The sequence below is a fragment of the Protopterus annectens genome, chromosome 2.part1 (assembly GCF_019279795.1).
Source record: "Protopterus annectens isolate FY-2018-M chromosome 2.part1, PAN1.0, whole genome shotgun sequence".
Lineage (NCBI taxonomy): Eukaryota > Metazoa > Chordata > Ceratodontiformes > Protopteridae > Protopterus > Protopterus annectens.
In genome coordinates, this window is record NC_056729.1 from 1428754432 (window position 1) to 1428772738 (window position 18307).

At 46.8% G+C, this 18307-nt stretch overlaps 1 protein-coding gene across 2 annotated transcripts in view; it reads left to right on the forward strand.

The window, feature by feature from the left end:
• FAM193A (family with sequence similarity 193 member A) overlaps positions 1-18307 on the forward strand; it is a 2395037-nt gene that overhangs the window by 1032397 nt on the left and 1344333 nt on the right. The window lies entirely within an intron of this gene.

Genomic DNA, 18307 nt, shown 5'->3' on the forward strand with positions numbered 1-18307 from the left:
GTGTGCGGGTTAGGTGAGTTAGGGTTAGGGGCGAGTTAAGTGACTTAGGGTTAGGGTGTGGGTTAGGTGAGTGTGCGATAGTGACGGACCTTAGGGTTTGGGTTAAGGTAAGTGGATAGATGGTAGTTTATGTACAGTTTAGTGTAGGGTTAGATGTAGGATTTTAAGTGTATGTGTGTGGATTGATGCTTTTTTTGGAGTGCTTATGTTGTGTGTATGTGTTTCGGAATAGCAATTTTTTCCTTGGAAAAAAATTCGCTGTTCTGAATGTTAGGTATTTTGTGGTTTCGATATTTTAGGATCGATGATATAGTGTTCGCTATTTTCATCTTTCAATAGCGTGATATAAACGCTGGCCTCCATCCTTCCCTTAGTACTTTTACTGCTCTTGTAACCTATGTTTACCTGTCAGTAAAGCTAGAGAACAACAAACTAATCTCCTCTGTATTTCTAGACTTGTCCAAAGTCTTAGCCACAGTTTGTCTCGGCAAACCTCTGCTTCATGTGTTTTCACTAGATCTCTCTCTCAGTCCACCCTTCTATGATTCAAAGGTGTTTTGTCCAATAGGTATCTGTCAGTAAAATGGCACTGTATCCTCTCTCTATACATCCCATTTACCATTGTTGTACCACAAGGCTTTATCCTTGGTCCCCTCTTCTTTAACATTCTCCAGCACTCTCCACACAACAGGCTTCCCTAATGCAGTACGCAGATGACTTCACACTCATTTGCACATTTGACAACATGGCACATGTTGAAAAAATTACTAGGGAAGCTTTAACAGCCACTGAAGCATGGCTTTGTAATTTACAACTAATGATCAACCTTTACAAAAAAATAAAAAAAAAAACTGTTATTTTCCCCAAATGTCTCACTCATGAAAAAACAAAATGTAAACAACTCTCTTGATAACAGTAATTGAAGTTGCTTCTTATAGCAAATTATTAGGGATGATAGAGGATGATGATCTTAAGTTTGATTTGCATATACAAGATTGTATAAGAAAACCTCATCAAAAACCAGAGATGTTTTACAGAGTGAAAAACTTTCTACCCACTGCTACTAAACCTACACTTACCAGTATTTATCTCCTCCCCACACTTCTTTATGGTGCTTTCATCTGTACTAACCTGCAGGCATTACTAATATCAAAACTTGAACAGTGCTATAACAAAGTTGCTAAATTTGCAGCAAATGCCCCTTTCAGAACCCACTATTGTATAGCAGTAAAAAATTCTAAATTGGTTAGAGCTAACCCATCAACTAACTTACACTGCTTCTTACCTGTTATAAAGTTATCCAACATCCATCTGCTTTTCCAGCATTAAATAACAGTGTTCCAAGTTGGTCATTACGATTCAATGACCAAAAACTCCTGTCTGTCCACACACCTGTTGGGTATTGTCTGTACTCATACCATGCTGCCTGGAACTCCTTACCTGAATCCATCAGATCAGTACCCTCCTTCCCACCCTTTAAAATAATTTCTGAAAGACTTCCTAACCAAAAGCTGACTTTGTTTTTTTCTCAGTACCAGGATAAACTGTATCCCTAAATGTGAATAAGTACTTAAAATACCTTACCTCCTTACTCTCCCTTCTTCAATTGTCCCCTTACTTCTGTCAGTTTCTGTCTCCTGGCTTTCTCTCTAAATATACTACAAACCTGTTTTTCTCTCACTTCATATTTCAGTTCCTGTTTGTATTATACTAACTTACCTGTATTTTCTCTGTAAACTGACTAAAATTTCTCTTAAATCATTGTCACATAACTTGCTTGTATTCTTAACCAATGATGTGAAGTTGTTCGATCTCACCATTTGTTGTTGCACACGGGTTCAGAGCCGATCCCGCGGCTCCGAGTCAGCCACATTCCAAGCTCTGCGTCTAAGAGAAGCTCGAGGCACAGTCCCTATCCCATGATCCTCTCCTGCTAACCCTCAGATCTAGTTTGCCGCTGCAACAGGTCTCATCGTCGAGTGAGAGCTCGGGCCAGTATCCTTTTTTCTGTATAAAAATTTACTATACATTTCTAAAAAGTTAAAAATTATTAGAATTTTTCTTAGTATTAGTGTGTGTGTGTGTGTGTGTGTGTGTGTGTGTGTGTGTGTGTGTGTGTGCGTGTTAGTTTAAAATAGTGTTTAAGAATTTGTGGGAGCGGCTGCTCCTAGGCCTTAGGCCAATAACTTTGTCAGATTTTTCTGTGTGAAGTACCTTTTCCTATTTACTTTTTTGTTGTAAATATTTACCTGTGTGTTTTGTCAGGTTAGTTATTGCATATATATATATATATATATATATATATATATATATATATATATATATACAGATTAGTATTACATACTGTATTTTTCTATTCAGGACATGTCAGAGAAAGCCAAGTCTGGTTTTAAACGTTGCCAGTGTGGACAGAATATGTTCATAGCAGACAAACACGTTTCCTGTGTCTACTGTCTAGACTCTCTCCATCTTCAGGAGGACTGCTCCATCTGCCACTTGTTTAGTGGCAGAGTGATGATGGAAAGATGCAGGAAAGTGATTGAGAGGGGTCTCCTGAAGCCAGAGTTTCAGGAGGCATTAGAGAAGGCAGACCAGTCATCAAAGTCTTTGAAGGGGTCGAAGTCTTCGAAGGTATCGGAGCCCAGGTCATCGGCTCCGAGTACCTCTGTTAAGATTCGGTCGTCGGCTCAACAGACCTTGGAGCCGAGCACCGAGCTGCTGCCTCGGGGCGAGGTCCAGGTCTTGGAGCCAGTGTCAGAGGTACTCCCTTCATCGATCCTTCGCTCGGTGACCTCTTCGACCCGTTCCTCTAGAGCACTGTCAGACACCGATGTGGATCGAGTGGTGCAGAAGCTGATGGAGAACACGGCCTTATTCAAACTAATTGCGGTTTCGTCCAAGTTGGTTTCGAAGCTTGAAGCCCTTCCTGTTCAGTCCATAGATCCTCCTTCGAGACCCATCGAGTCATCGGAGCCGGGAGTCGAGGATCTGATGATTGTTGATCCCCCGGAGCTAAAGCCTTCTTTAGTGCTTTCGGCTCCACTGACCTCGACACCCTCGGTACCCATCGAGGGGTCTCGGAGCCGACAGTCTCTCCTCGGTTCCGGGGGGGGAGAGTCGAACCGAAGTTTCGGTTCTGACTCTTCCCCTCTGTGCCTCGGCGCAGATTAGTTCAGCTCCATCCTCTGGATCGGAGCCCGTGGTTCCGGGCCAGGTGAGGCTACCATCTTCTTCGGAACCGGGGAGTCCTCGGCCCGGGGCTCCGGTGCCTTTGAGGCCACGAGGAAGGTTTTGTCTAGTAGGACGTTCACATCTTCAGATTCCTCTTCTCCCTCCCTGAAAGGTCCGCGTTCTGCGTCTGCTCCACCATTCCCCACCAAGCGTAGAGACCCAAAGCCTCAGTCAGCCCCAGAGGGTGAACCCTGCTCCTCGGAAGCTTCACCAGATGTCCCATCTGATGAAGTCCCGAGGAAGAGATTGTGCAAGAGGAGGCACCTTGATTCCCCACAGGAATCATTGACATTGGACACCGACTTGGATGAGTCAGTGGGGTCCCCACGGTCCTCATCCGAGGATGTCTCGTTTGCCGACATCCTGGAAATTCTCAAACAGAGGGGTGACTGGCAGTCACTTGCCCCCACTAAGGACGAGTCGATGTTGCTGAAGGCTTTTGGGGCTCAACCTTCCACCTCCTGGGTAACTCCGCCTTTTGACGAGTTAATGGATTTAATAGCTCGAAAGGCGTGGGAGTCCCCTGACACTTTGGAACCAGTCCCTTGGAGGCCCAATAAGTACATCACTGCACCCCATGATAAAGCGTATCTCACCAAGGGAGTCCCAGTTGATACTATGGTGGTGGCAGCGGCCACCAAGAAAGAAATGTCTAAAGCATCTTCCTCCTAACAAAGACTCTAGGACGATGGACAGGTACGGGAAGTGCATTTTTAGTTCAGCGACTTTTTCCATGCGATAGCTGAACTACCTCACTCATATTACCCGTCTTCAAAGAGATCTCCTCAAGGAATTGAGAGATACTCTACAGGGTACCACAGATGCTGCTGTATCAGACAACGTGACAGCACAGCTCAATACCCTAAACACTATTGTTAACTCATCCATGCAGCTCATTTCGTATGCAGCCGAAGGATCGAGTAGGGCTGCAGCTTCAACGATCGCTCTGAGTAGACAATCCTGGATGCGCCTATGCTCCTTTGCGGAAGCCTTCAAGTCTTCCTTTATTAATGCCCCTTTTGATGGCTCCTCCTTGTTTGGGCCCAAAGTGAAGGAGACAACTCACTAGGTGTGAGCAAGAAGGAAAGACCCTGTTTGCCGTAGGGGTCTGTTTTTCCGGCCCTTCTAGACCATACCCCAAAGAGCAAAGAGGTGGAAAAATGTGGTTCCGGAAGACTCGGGGAGCTTTCCAATCCACACCTAGTGAAACCCCCTCCAGAGGCAGAGGAGGGGTAAGGAATGGAAGACGCCACCCAGGCGGCAGAGGAGGTCCGCAGAACCAGGGTGACAGGGATAGCATCCCTGGGAAGCCCTTCCAGCACTCCTGAGTGGAGGCCTGGCTGTCCTGTTCTGGAGGCAGTCAGGGGTCGCTTGGCTTTATACCCAGAGGCCTGACTAAGTCTGACTTCAGATTCCTGGGTAAAAAGCATAATAATCAGGGGATACAACATCCCTCTCTTAAACAATCCTCCCACCCAAAAAAAGATTCCCAGATGTTCCGCCCACTCTGTGGGATCAGGCAACCATAGAAATACAAAGGCTGTTAGAAAAAAAGAGTCATCCAGCCAGTCCCGGCAGACCAAATAGGATCCGGAACTTACTTTAGGTTCTTTTTAGTTCCGAAGAAAACAGGGGACTGGAGGCCTATACTGGACCTCAGCAAACTCAATACCTTCGTGAAGAAGGAAAAATTCCGGATGGTCACACTGCAATTGATCCTTCCGTTTCTTCAAACGAACGATTGGATGTGCTCTATAGATTTCAAGGATGCGTACTACCACACAAAAATGGCCAGGCCATCCAGGGATCACCTGCGCTTTCGGCTGGGAGCCAGTCATTTTCAGTTTCGAGCTCTGCCCTTTGGCCTCACCTCAGCCCCCAGGGTGTTCACCAAGTGCATGGCAGTAGTGGCGTCCCACCTGAGACGACTAGGATTCCGGGTGTTTCCATACTTAGACGACTGGCTCCTTACCGCCACCACCAGGCATCACCTATTGCAAGCCAGGGACTATACAATCAATCTCTGTTCCCGTTTAGGCATAACACTGAACTCCGAAAAATCTGCCTTGTCGCCCTCACAGCATATATCATTCATAGGAACGGAATTGGGCACTACCTTAACTCTGATCAGGCTTCCCCAAACAAGAGTTTCAGCCTTGAGGGAACAGATTTCTACTCTTCTACAAAACAAGAGAGTCCCCGCTGCACAGGTCTTGAAAGTTTTAGGCATGATGGTAGCTACCCTTATCACAGTCCCCCTAGGGAGAATGCACATGAGGATCCTCCAGTGGCTACTCTTCGCACAGTGGTCTTACCAACGACTACCGTTGTCACACAACATCCTGCTCACAGAGTCTTGCAAGCGGGATCTTCGATGGTGGATGAACAGCCACGAGCTTATGATAGGCCGCCCGTTCGTCCCCCCCCCTCCATAGTCACAGTGACCACGGACGCTTCCCTGAGAGAACAGTTCAAGGCGAATGGTCGAAAATGGAGTACAATCTGCACATCAATGTCCTGGAGTTGAGAGCAGTGTTCCTGGCGTTGCAACACTTTCACGACTACTTACCTCCGGGAACAGTTGCAATTCAGACAGACAACATGTCAGTGGTCTGGTACATAAACAAACAAGGAGGAACCAGGTCTCTTACCCCTTATGCAGAGAGGCCCTGAGAATCTGGCAATGGGCTGTGTCCACCGGACGCTTTCTCATAGCAATGCACATCCTGGGGACATCCAGCGTAATAGTGGAAAGACTGAGCAGAGCCATCCTGTTGCCTCACGAGTGGTCCCTCAAAAATCAAGTAGTGAAGAGGATATTCTGCAAATAGGGCCAGCCTTGCTGCGACCTTTTTGCATCCCCATTGAATACCAAATTCAGAAGCTATTTTGCCCTACTTCCCCCTCCGGGGGCGCCTCCAGGGACGCACTTGTGCACGATTGGCCCCCGGGTCTCCTATATGCCTTCCCTCCTGTTCCACTAATCTCAAAATTTCTGCAGAAAGCCGAAGGTCTGTAAAGGACGATTATCTTGATAGCACCATTCTGGCCTCAACAAATCTGATTCCCCTTCCTCCAAGCTCACCAAATAGGAGGAACCTTGGACTCTGGACCCAGTGCCAGACCTTCTGACCCACTCGTCAGGAGTTCTTCACCCCTCTCTTTCGTCCCTCAAATTGACAGCATGGCTGCTCCACTTCCCAGCTTAGACAGGTCAGATCTTTTGTCTCCAGCAGTACAACATATTTTGATATCTTCCCACAAAACCTCCACTAGAAAATTGTACAAGAGCAAGTGGAAATGTTTCGTGTGTTGGGCTTCCAAACAAGGTTTAGATCCATTGGTTGCTCCTATTCATAAGGTTCTAGATTTTCTATCTACTCTTTTTCATCAGGGCGCTTCAACATCCACCATAAGGGTACAGCTGGCTGCCATATCTAATTTTCATGTGGGTGAGGGGGGCGCTACAATTATGTCTCTCAGACTTTGTAGAGCTTTCCTGAAGGGAACTTATCTCCGACCACCCATTTGAAGTCCAGTTTTTCCTTGGAATTTAAATCTGATGCTATCCCAACTCATGTTATCACCCTTTGAACCAGCTTCGTCATGCCCACTTAAATATCTTTCCTGGAAAACCCTGTTTCTTGTTGCAATCACTTCAGCTCGCAGAGTCTCAGAGCTGCAGGCACTGTCAATTACACTCACGTATCTGATCTTTCACCCAGACAGGGTCACCTTACGTACTAATCCGTCCTTTCTACCAAAAGTCTGCTCAGAATCTAATCTTAATCAGTCCATAGAACTTCCCGCTTTTTTCAGGCACCATACCAATAAATTGGAATACATGTTACACAAATTGGACGTGCACAGTCAGTTGAGATTTTACCTTGAGAGAACAAAAGAATTCAGGAAATCGGATCAACTTTTTGTTTCTCATGCAGATAATAAGAAAGGACTTGCAGTAACAAAAATCACGTTATCCAAATGGCTTTCGGACTGCATAAACTTTGTTTATTCATCTTCCAATCAGTCTGTTCCGTGCAAAGCTAAAGCTCATTCTACTAGAGCTGTTTCTACTTCCCTAGCCCGTGCGGCTCGTTTACCGATGGATACCATTTGTGCAGCGGCTACCTGGGCCAAACCTCATACCTTTATTACTCATTACAAAGTGGACAGGGCCTCCAGGGACAGGGTTTCCTTTGGTTCCACTGTTCTCAGGAATGTTCTCCCGTGAGTCACCCGAGGTTTAGGGTACTAGGAACGCTACCCGTGTGTAAGAACAAACGGCGAGATCAAACAACTTCTCATAAAGAAGTTATGTTCTTACCATAACGTTCCATGTGAGTTGTTCATCTCGCCTTTGTTCTTACATTCCCGCCCTCCTTCCCTCTCTGTGTTCTGGAAGAACAGGTACAACTGGTGGCTGGTTGTCTTTTCTCATGGTCCCCTTGGACTGCCTGTCTCTATGTATGCGTACATATTCGGACATGTATAATATATATGCATATATCTGTCCCTACATATTTGTGTGTATATATGTGTATTGGTACGCATGCATGTGTAGGCGGGTATGTCTGTTGTCTGGGTTTTATAGCAAACTAGATCTGAGGGTTAGCAGGACAAGATCATGGGATAGGGACTGTGCCTCAAGCTTCTCTTAGATGCAGAGCTTGGAATGTGGCCGACTCAGAGCCGATGGATCAGCTCCGAACCCGTGTGTAAAAACAAAGGTGAGATGAACAACTCACATGGAACATTATGGTAAGAACATAACTTCTTTTTTTCATACTACGTCTGATTTGGCATAATTATTGAAACTGTACATGCTTTTGTTTTATTTTTGAAGAGTGTAAAATTATTGATCTGAAGTTGTTTTCATTTGATCTTCAACCTGTGGGAATACGGATCTGGTACAGCATTTTCCAGCATTGGATCTGAGCTCTAAGCTCCTCCCCTACCCATAATCCCCATCTCCTTCCTCCCCTCAGATCTCGTTTGCCACCTGTTCAGTCAGCATCGTGGTCTGTTGCTGCAGCTTCCTGGTGAGTGAATTTAACTTATTCTAGTTTCTCCTCCTTTTTCTAGCTGTCCTAGTACTTAATCTCTAATTCTGTCCCATACCCTTTCACGCTCAAACGTCAGTCAGGTATTGTGGAGAAAAAAAGCTTGCTTTTCCTTCTCCCTATCACTAAGTGCACCCGTGTGTGTTTGTTAATGTTCCATTCCCATGGCAGAGACCCCCAAGCCAGGGTTTCGGAAATGTTCAGTGTGTGGACATAAGCTCCTTCCTTCTGATGGCCACACTCTGTGTGTTGTTTGTCTGGGTGTCCCTCACCTAGAAACCCCCTGTTTGATTTGCGTGGGCTTCAACTCCTGCGCATTGATCAACAGGATTAACAAAACTGATTTTGAATGGCCTCCTTCCTTCACATTCCTTGGAGGCCTCTTTATCCACTTCTGCTTCTTAATCTTCCCTGGCCTGTGGGACCCAACCTTCCGCCAAGAGAGCCAGGGACAGGGAGAAGCACAAGCACAAAGAGTGGGATAGGTCCGGGAAGCGGTCTTCCGAACGCGCTTTCTTGGCCAAGCCACCTAAGTCTCACCCGGCTCCCAGCCCGGGCTCACGTCTACTCTGGTTGCACCACTTTTCCCCAGAGCTGGAGGTCTCTCAAGGCCGATCCCCTCTATCAGCCTCTCCAGGGCACCATTCTAGGCCTGTGTTCGTGGCTTCCACTGTCTGGTCCACCTGCAGTCTTTTTGAAGCCGAGATGGACAGGATGATGCTGAAGTTCATCTGGACCCAGATCCAGATGGGAGTCTTTCTCCTCCCCCCTCCCGGACTGGGAGTATGCAGTCTGCCTTTCTTTCCATAGCTCTTTCTCTGATCTGGCCCCCAGCTTCAGACTACTTGGGTTTGAGGCCTCTCAGCATCAAGGGGTCAGCGCCGATGATCCCAGGTACCTTGATATCGACCATTGCCCCGAGTGGTTTGGCTCGGACTAGTTTGGAGCCATAGCCTTGTCACCGGATCTGAGGGGGTGTTGTCAGCTTTGAAGTTTTCAGAGTTGCCTCTTCCACTCGGAGTCTTGGCGCCTTGAGGCTTGGATCCAACTCCCCCATTGACTCAGTGGGTTACAGAACCAGCCTTGGTCCCAGCTTCTGGGATTCGTTCTCCCTCTGCTTTTGACGTGGTGGAGAGGGTTCTCTCAGCTCCCTCGAGACACTTGATGCTATCGTCCTCTGAGTCCATCTTGGCTCTTTCTCTTTCTTGGACAGATTCTGCCATCCTGCCTCCTCAGGGACAGCCTGTTGCCTCTCTGCCCCTGGGAGTTTCCCCATGGGGATGTCCAGAAGTTTCCGAGTCCTCCCCAGAGACCCCCCCCCCCCCCACAGAGCTCCCTCGGAAACTTGTGTAAAAGCAGACACTTGGACTCGCCACTGGAGTCCCTCACCAACTTAGAAGAAGGGGAGGGTTCCCGGCGGTCAATCCCAGATGACGTCTCCTTTGGAGACATCATGGAAATCCTACACCAGTGTGTGTGTGTGTGTGTGTGTGTGTGTGTGTGTGTGTGTGTGTGTGTGTGTGTGTGTGTGTGTGTCTGGGTGTGTGTGTCTGGGTATCTGTCTGTCTAAAAACCCAGCCCAAATGAGTCTGTGCGTTCCTGGAGCCATTTGGCACAGGACCCTCTACCTCTTGGGTGTATTTTCCCGAGGATCCACTGGTGGATTTGCTAACATCTCTGGCATGGAAGGAACCCGACATGGAGCCCATCACCAAATGCCCTGATAAGATTCTAAGTGAGCCTTTTGACAAGCAGCATTGGTCTAAGGGGTCCCCTGTTGATGCCATGGTGGTTGCGGTGGCCACCAAGAAAGAGCTCACTCAGGAGAGCTCTACAGTTCATCCACTGGACTGAGAATCTTGGGCCATGGACTGTTTCAGGAAGCGGGTTTACGCTTTAGCCACGTCTGCCATTTGTGCACTGAACTACATGGCATATGTGATCAGACTTCAGCGGGATCTCGTCAAGGAGGTCGCTGAGTCTGCCCCAGGGTCCATGTCGGCGGACGAAAAGAAGGTATTCTTCTCCTGTATGGCAACCCTCACTTCCATTTCCAACACCTCTGTGAGGCTTCTCTCACGTGCTATTGAAAGTGCATCTAGGGCGGCAGGCTCAGATGTTGCCATCAGGCATCACTCCTGGCTCTGGCTTTGTGCATTCTCGGAGCCCTTCAAGGTGTCTTTTACAAATGCCCTTTATGATGGTTCCATCCTTTTTGGAAATACAGTACGAGACACATTAGTCCAGAGTGAGAAAGACTGGAAGACTCGATGCTGTTGGGATCCGCTTTTCAACCCCACAACTGCCTTTTCTCAGAAGCAGCGTGGCCCGAAGAAGATGTGGTTCTGGAAGTCTCAGGGCTATTCCCAAGATGCTCAGAACTTGCCCTCCCCCAGAGGCAGAGGGGGATATGACCGACTTTATCCTTATGGCAGAGGGATTCCGAGGAATCTGGGGTCTCGTGATTCCTTCCCAGACAGATCAGAGCAGCAGCCCTGAAGGGTTCCCCAACTGCTCAACTCTGGCGGCATTCGGGGACATCTCTTGCTACACCCAACAGCCTGGGAGTCTATCACAGACTATCTTTGGGTGTTGCAAATCATATCCAGAGAATACTTTGTTTCCTTCATAGGTAGGTACTAGGCTATCGGCTCAAGGGCCTACGTAAGCCTAGCCAACAAGGTTCCATGGCTTACGCCACCCAAGAAAGTTATTTTCCTGTGCCACTGTCGAGCAGAGACACAGAAGTGATCCCTGAGGTGTATTTCCTATTTCCCATCCACTCATCAAGATTTTTCTTGAAGGCATCTTGCAGGGCTACTGTCACTGGGTCTGTACTTAGAAGGCATGCTTTGCTTAAGGAGCAATCTTTGCCAGATCATGTTAAAACTAAATTGCTGGATGCTCCCTTAAATCAGGACGGCTTGTTTGATGACAAAGCAGAAGTTGTTCTTAAAAAGATGAAGGAAAAAGCTAAATCTATGCAAACGGTTGAAGATTTCTTACAAGTGCAGCCTCCTAGGTTTAGTAGGCTTGGCCCTCAAAAAATTGGTCCTTTTCTGCCTCTTCAGGCCTTCTCAGTTCAAACCCAGAACCAGCAGAACATCCAGGCTTCAGTCCCAGCGTACACACAGGACTAAGCAGTGGGGGGGCTCCCACTTCCCAATCAGGGAGTAGTAAGACTCCCCCTTATGGTAAGCTGTCTCAATGACTTAACTTTAAAACTTCCAAGCACTTCTGAACTGACTGCTGCTCCTTTAAGGGAAAGATTACTCTGCAAGCAAAAAACTGGGAACTCATTACCCAGGACAAATGGGTTTTAAACATAGTTTCCCAAGGATACAGATTTCACTTCCACACGTTACCATCCCCAAACGGTTGGCGAGATCTACCCCAAAATCAGTGGGCAGAGGTTCAAAAGCAAGTACTCTCTCTGTCTTAAGATTAAAGGCTATTCAGATTGTACCAGATGAGGAAAAGGGACAAGGTTTCTACTCGAGACTTTTCCTGGTACCCAGAAAAGACAACTCATGGCATCCTATCCTGGACCTGTGTATCCTAAACACCTTTTTGGTGTTTCCAAAATTCAAGATGTTAACTCTTCATCAGTTGCTTCCCATTTTAGGCAAAGATGCCTGGTTGGCAACACTGGATTCAAAGGAAGCCTACCTGCACATCCCAACCAGGGAATCTTGCAGAAAATACCTATGTTTCAAAGCAGGCTGCATGCACTATCAGATGTCCTTCAAGGATGCATCTGCAGTCCTTACAAATGGGTTGTCCTGTCGTCAGGCAGCCCTTCGGTCGGCCGGATTCCAAAGTCTGGGTCTGGCCTCGGCTGGTGTCGCACTTCACCCGACGTCATAGCTGCAGTTATTCGGGTATAAAGGCATCAGCCAACACCATTTTCCTCGTCTTTCTTGCCGCGTGGCGCCCGAAGCAGAAGCTGTTCGCAAGTGCCGGTCGGTCAGAACCAGAGATTACTACTTCTACTACTACCGAAGACTTCTAAAAAGCTAAGTACCCCATTGGGGACTCTTTCTTGCCTCAGCCGATGTCAGAAAAAGTGAATAACTGTTTAACTTGTGGGAAACAAATACCTCATAAAGATTTCCACTCTTACTGCTTGCCTTGTTTAGGCCCAGACCACGACGTAGCAGCTTGTCTAGCCTGTGCTTCTTTTAACCGACGGACGCTTAGACGTCGGTCGGAATTTGCTGAGGAGTTTTTCGGCTCCGATTTTGCTTACATTATGCCGTCGGATCCTCCGACTACGCAAATATCTAAAAAATGCAAGGAAAAGGACCGACACTCGCGGTCTGCGGTTTCGGCCAAAACCGCGGTTAAGCCAACCGCGAGTGTCTCGGTTTCGACTGAAACCGAGCAAGCGGTTCTTCCTTCAGCCGAAAACTTACCTCCTACCGAGGCCTCTTCCAACCTGGTGGAATCGGCTTCTGAAATCCCTCCTGCTCTTGCAGTTTCTCAGGAATTATCTGACACTATCCCCTTGGATATCTCTACCCCTGCACGTGGAGCTGCTAGGCCACCTGCACCCATGTCCATTAAGGCCTTTGCCGGGGCTAAAGCATCTAAAACTACTAAATCTGTGCCTGCTAACACCCCCTCTCACAGGCCTAGCTCTAGTTCACAAATGCTTAGTCTAGCAGAGGATCTCATTTCTTTAATCCGGGGATCCCAAGCTCACCCAGACAGGGCATCTCACCCACCTCCAGAGAAGAGGCCTAGAGCAGAGCCCCACTGAGCCAGTTTCTACAGATGATTCCTCTGATGATTCAGATAATACAAACCATCCTGAGGCTTCTTTCTCCCCTTATGAAGACTCTGATGCTGAAGAGTCCATTCCTTCTGCCTCTCCGCCTGAGGAGTTTTCCTTTGGGGAAACCTTGCATGCTATGAGGGAACAATTTCAGTGGCAGGGCCAGGATTTTTCAGACTCTAGAAAAAGGCTTAGAACCTTTCTGCATTTACCACAACATAGGCCTTTAGCCATACCTCCAGTTCTCTCTGTTGTAGATGATGCATTTAATGATGCTTGTACTGCTCCTGATTCACTACCTCCGGCCCCTGCTAAGCCCGATAGGTACTACAGGGTTCCGGACACGCATTACCATTTGTACAAGGCTCCTTCTGCAGATCCCGAGACTATCTCCCAGGGTCCTAAGGCTGTAGCAGCTACCTCTGCCAAAAACCCCCTCCCCTCTGAAAGGGAATCCAGGTCCTTAGAGAGATGGGGTAAAAAAGTTTACACTTCTGCTACTCTTTCAGCTAGGGCCTTGAACTGTCAATTCCACATGATCCAGTATCAAGAATTTATGCTAGACCAGTTAACCAAAAAAATGTCCTCGGATGAACCATTAGACAAAAAATCTGTTCAGGAAATGATACATAACATTCAGCAAGTCAGTAACCATTCCTTAAAATGCGGCTATGATGCACTGGAGGCTTCCTTTAGATCAGCCATGACTGGCACAGTTATCAGAAGGCATGCATGGTTAAAAGAGCAGGCCTTACCAGACCATGTTAAATCAAAACTACTAGATGCTCCCATGGACAAGATCAATTTGTTTGGCTCTCCTGCACAACAGATGCTGAAGAAGATGGAAGAAAAGGCAAAATCTGTCCAAACAGTGAAAGATTTTTTACAGGTCCAACCTCCAAGGTTTAGCAGGAATTGGCCCTCCGAGAATTGGTCCTTTCCAGACTCCTCCAGAGCACAGAGAGGCAGAAATAGGCGTTCAAGAGGCAGAAGTCAATCCAGGGGTGCCTACAGGGGACGCCAGTGGCAGGGTAACAACCAGCGAGGTGCAGCCACAGACACAGCCACCACCACTACTACAGGACAATCACAGTGACTTGGCTCTAGCACCGCCTACCAGGGAACAACTAGAAGCACCCTTGGGCGGGAAGCTAGCTTTATTTTCAGTAAACTGGCATTACATCACAAGAGGCAAGTGGATTTTGCAGACAATAGACCAAGGTTACAGGTTTCACTTCCATACTCTACCAGGGAAGAGAGGAATGCCAAACCTACCTCCAAATCAAAAGGCAGAAGCTCTAAAACAAATAACTCAATTATTAAGGATGAGAGCTGTGGAAAAGGTACCATCTATGGAGCAAGGACAGGGATTTTACTCCAGACTCTTCCTGGTACCAAGAAAAGAAAGCAAATGGAGGCCTATTCTCGACCTGTCCGCTTTAAACACATTCCTCATTGTTCCAAAATTCAAAATGCTGACCCTACAGCAGCTTCTTCCCATGCTGGGCAAGGAGTCTTGGCTGGTAACTCTAGATCTCAAGGAGGCATACCTGCACGTCCCCATACGACCAAATTGCAGAAGATACCTCAGATTTCTTGCAGGATCAGAGCATTATCAATTCTCAGCATTGCCCTTTGGCTTATCTACTGTGCCCAGAGTGTTCACGAAATGCCTGGCATCAGTAATTGCTCATTGCAGGCTTCAGGGAATCCAAATCTACCCTTACCTGGACGACTGCCTGATACAAGCGGACAACAAAAACAAGCTAGCAGAAGACTTGAAAAGGGTCATTTACCTACTACAAGCCCTGGGATACACAGTCAATATAAAAAAGTCAAGGCTGATACCATCCCAAAGGATAACCTTTTTGGGTGCAGAGCTGGACACATCGAAACAAATGGCATTCCTAACAGTAGAAAAACAGGAGCAACTCCCTCTCTACTTCTTGGCATTAACAAAGCAGAACCATCTAACAGCAAGAAAAGTCCTGCAAGCCTTGGGTTTCATGGCATCCTGCATAATATTGGTTCCACATGCCAGACTGCATATGAGAAAGCTACAGTGGTACCTAAGGAATTTATGGTCTCAGCACAAGCACAGCCTAGAAACCCAAATTCCAATAATTCCATGCCTGAAGCAAGAATTCCAATGGTGGGCTCAGGCCTGTCAATCAAACAAAGGATTGCCCTTCCACAACACTCAACCAAGCCAAACCATCACAACGGACGCGTCAGACCTCGGTTGGGGGGCCCACATGCTGGACAAGTGCATACAAGGTTTATGGACTCAAGACCAGCTGCACCTACACATAAATCAAAAGGAAATGCTGGCAGTAAAACTGGCAATTCAGACATTCAGACCATTTCTTCAACAAGGTCAACTGTTGATAAGGACAGACAACACCACAGTTATGTGGTACATCAACAAACAGGGAGGCACACATTCGTACCCTCTATGCCGGATGGCAGTGGACCTCTGGAATGTGGCCCTGAGTTACAACATTCAGTTACAAGCAATTTTTGTGCCAGGAAAAGAAAACATTCTAGCAGACATACTAAGCAGAACTACCACAGATGCCCATGAATGGATGCTGCATCCGGACATCTTCAAAACCATTACAAGAAAATGGGGACTCCCACAAATAGACTTATTTGCATCCCCACGCAATCACCAACTAAAGAAATTCTGCACAAGGACGTACCACCCACTTGTTTGGAAGGTGGACTCCCTATCTTTCAGTTGGAAAAACCTGACAGCATATGCATTCCCACCACTTCCTTTGATGCACAAAGTGCTATTGAAGATCAAAGAGGACCGTCCAAGGATCATTCTGATAGCTCCAGACTGGCCAAGACAACATTGGTACCCATTACTGAGGAGCATGTCTCGGGAACAAATATGGCCCCTACCCCTTGTTCCCTTGCTGTTAACACAGAACAACTACAACACCCTGCATCCAAACCTGAAAACACTGCAGCTGACTGCCTGGAACATTGCATAAGAACAAATAACCCAAATTTATCCCAAAGGGTTAAATACATTATCTTGGAGTCTCGCAGACCCTCAACAAGGAAAAATTATTCAGCAAAATGGAAAAGATATTCCACTTGGAGTACTGCAAAAGGAGAAAATGTGTCACTGGTAAACATAGCCAACATCCTGGAATACCTGGCAGAGCTCTTCCACAAAGGCCTGTCCTACTCTTCCATTAAGATTCATGCATCAGCTATTTCAGCAGAATACGACTTGGTTCCTCCAGTCTTCTCACATCCTCTGCTCAGGCAGTTTCTGAGAGGAATTAAAAATGTAAAACCACCTAGGAAGCCACCATTGCCAGCATGGGACTTGAACTTCGTGCTAGAAAAATTGACACTCCCTCCTTTCGAACCAGCAGCAACAGCAGAATTACAATACTTATCATGGAAAACTGCTTTCGTGCTGGCAATCACCTCAGCAAGAAGGGTATCTGAGCTACAGGCATTAATGGCAGTACAGCCCTTCCTGATCTTCCATCAAGATAGAGTGTCCATGAGAACAAATCCTACTTTTATGCCTAAGGTGGTCTCAGAGTATCTTTGAATCAGGCTATCCACCTACCTACATTCTTCCCCAACCCACAGAACAGGGGAGAAAGACTGTTGCATACCTTGGATGTGCATAGACAATTACGCTACTACCTGGACAGGACCAAGGGCAATAGAAAAACTGACCAGCTTCTGGTAGCATATGCAACAGGAATGGAAGGAAAAGCAATTTCAAAACAGAAAATCTCTAAGTGGATAGGAAATTGCATTAGATTTTGTTACTCCTACCATGGGAAGAAAACTCCAGAAAACATCAGGCCTCACTCTACAAGGGCTACAGCCACTACCACAGCTTTTCTACGAGGAGTGGCTACCAAAGACATTTTAGAGGCTGCTACTTGGAGCTCCGTGCATACATTTGCCAAGCATTATAATTTACCTCTATACTCTAGATCCCGAGCAGGTTTTGCCACTGCTGTTTTGCAAGGGATCTTAACTACACCATAATTTCATTTCTCCTCCTCCCCCAGTTTGGCTATGGTATTCTACCCATTTGTAAGGACTGCAGATGCATCCTTGAAGGACATAGTACAGTTTTGTACCTACCATAAATGTAGATGTCCGATAGGAATGCATCTGCAGTCAGGATTACCCACCCTCCTTCCCCTCTGTGGTACTCCTAGGGTATTTGCCCATCTTGTAGCTAGCTGGGGGAATCTATTATGGTGTATTTGTGTGTATATATGTACATACATGCTTATTTTCTGTTTGCTCTCTACTATTTGGAATCATTTGCATTTATCCAAATTTAGCCTTCCTAGAGGGCACCTGGCATCTGGGGCAAAAAACACTGAGGAAAATGGCGTCGGCTGATGCCTTTATACCCGAATAACTGCAGCTATGACGTCGGGTGAAGTGCGACACCAGCCGAGGCCAGACCCAGACTTTGGAATCCGGCTGACCGAAGAGCTGCCTGACGACAGGACAACCCATTTGTAAGGACTGCAGATGCATTCCTATCAGACATCTACATTTATGGTAGGTACAAAACTGTACTTTCTCTGCACTGCCTTTTGGCTTATCTACTGCACCCATGGTATTCACAAAGTGCCTAGCTCCAGTCATTGCATTTTGCAGTCAAAGAAATATTTAAATAGACCCATACCTGGACGATTGTCTAATTCAGGCAGAAAGCCAGGACATACTTCTGAATCCTCTGGCGTTTGTACAAAAGGTGTTAACTTGTCTGGGGTACACCATAAATGAAAATAAATCACAGCTAGTACCCTGTCAGCAGATTATATTCCTGGGAGCAAGCTTGAACACAACTTCCCAGATGGCTTTCCTCACGCCAGAGAAACAAATTCATTTGACAACTTCAAACTAGTGGCCACAAAAACCCTGCTTATCTACAAGGCAAATACTGCAAGCCTTGGGGTTCATGGCCTCGTGCATTTTACTAATTCCATATGCAAGACTGCATATGAGGAAACTACAATGGTATCTAAAAAGCCTATGGTGTCAACATTCTCAAGATCTAGAAGCAGTGATTCCTGTCGTACTTTGCCTAGGGTTAGAATTCCTTTGGTGGGCAGAGGCCTACCACCAAAACAAGGGACTACCATTTACTCTACTTTGTGCTGCCCAAACCCTAACAACAGACGCATCAGACTTTGCACATGGGGGGGCTCACTTGGCAGGGAAGTGCAGT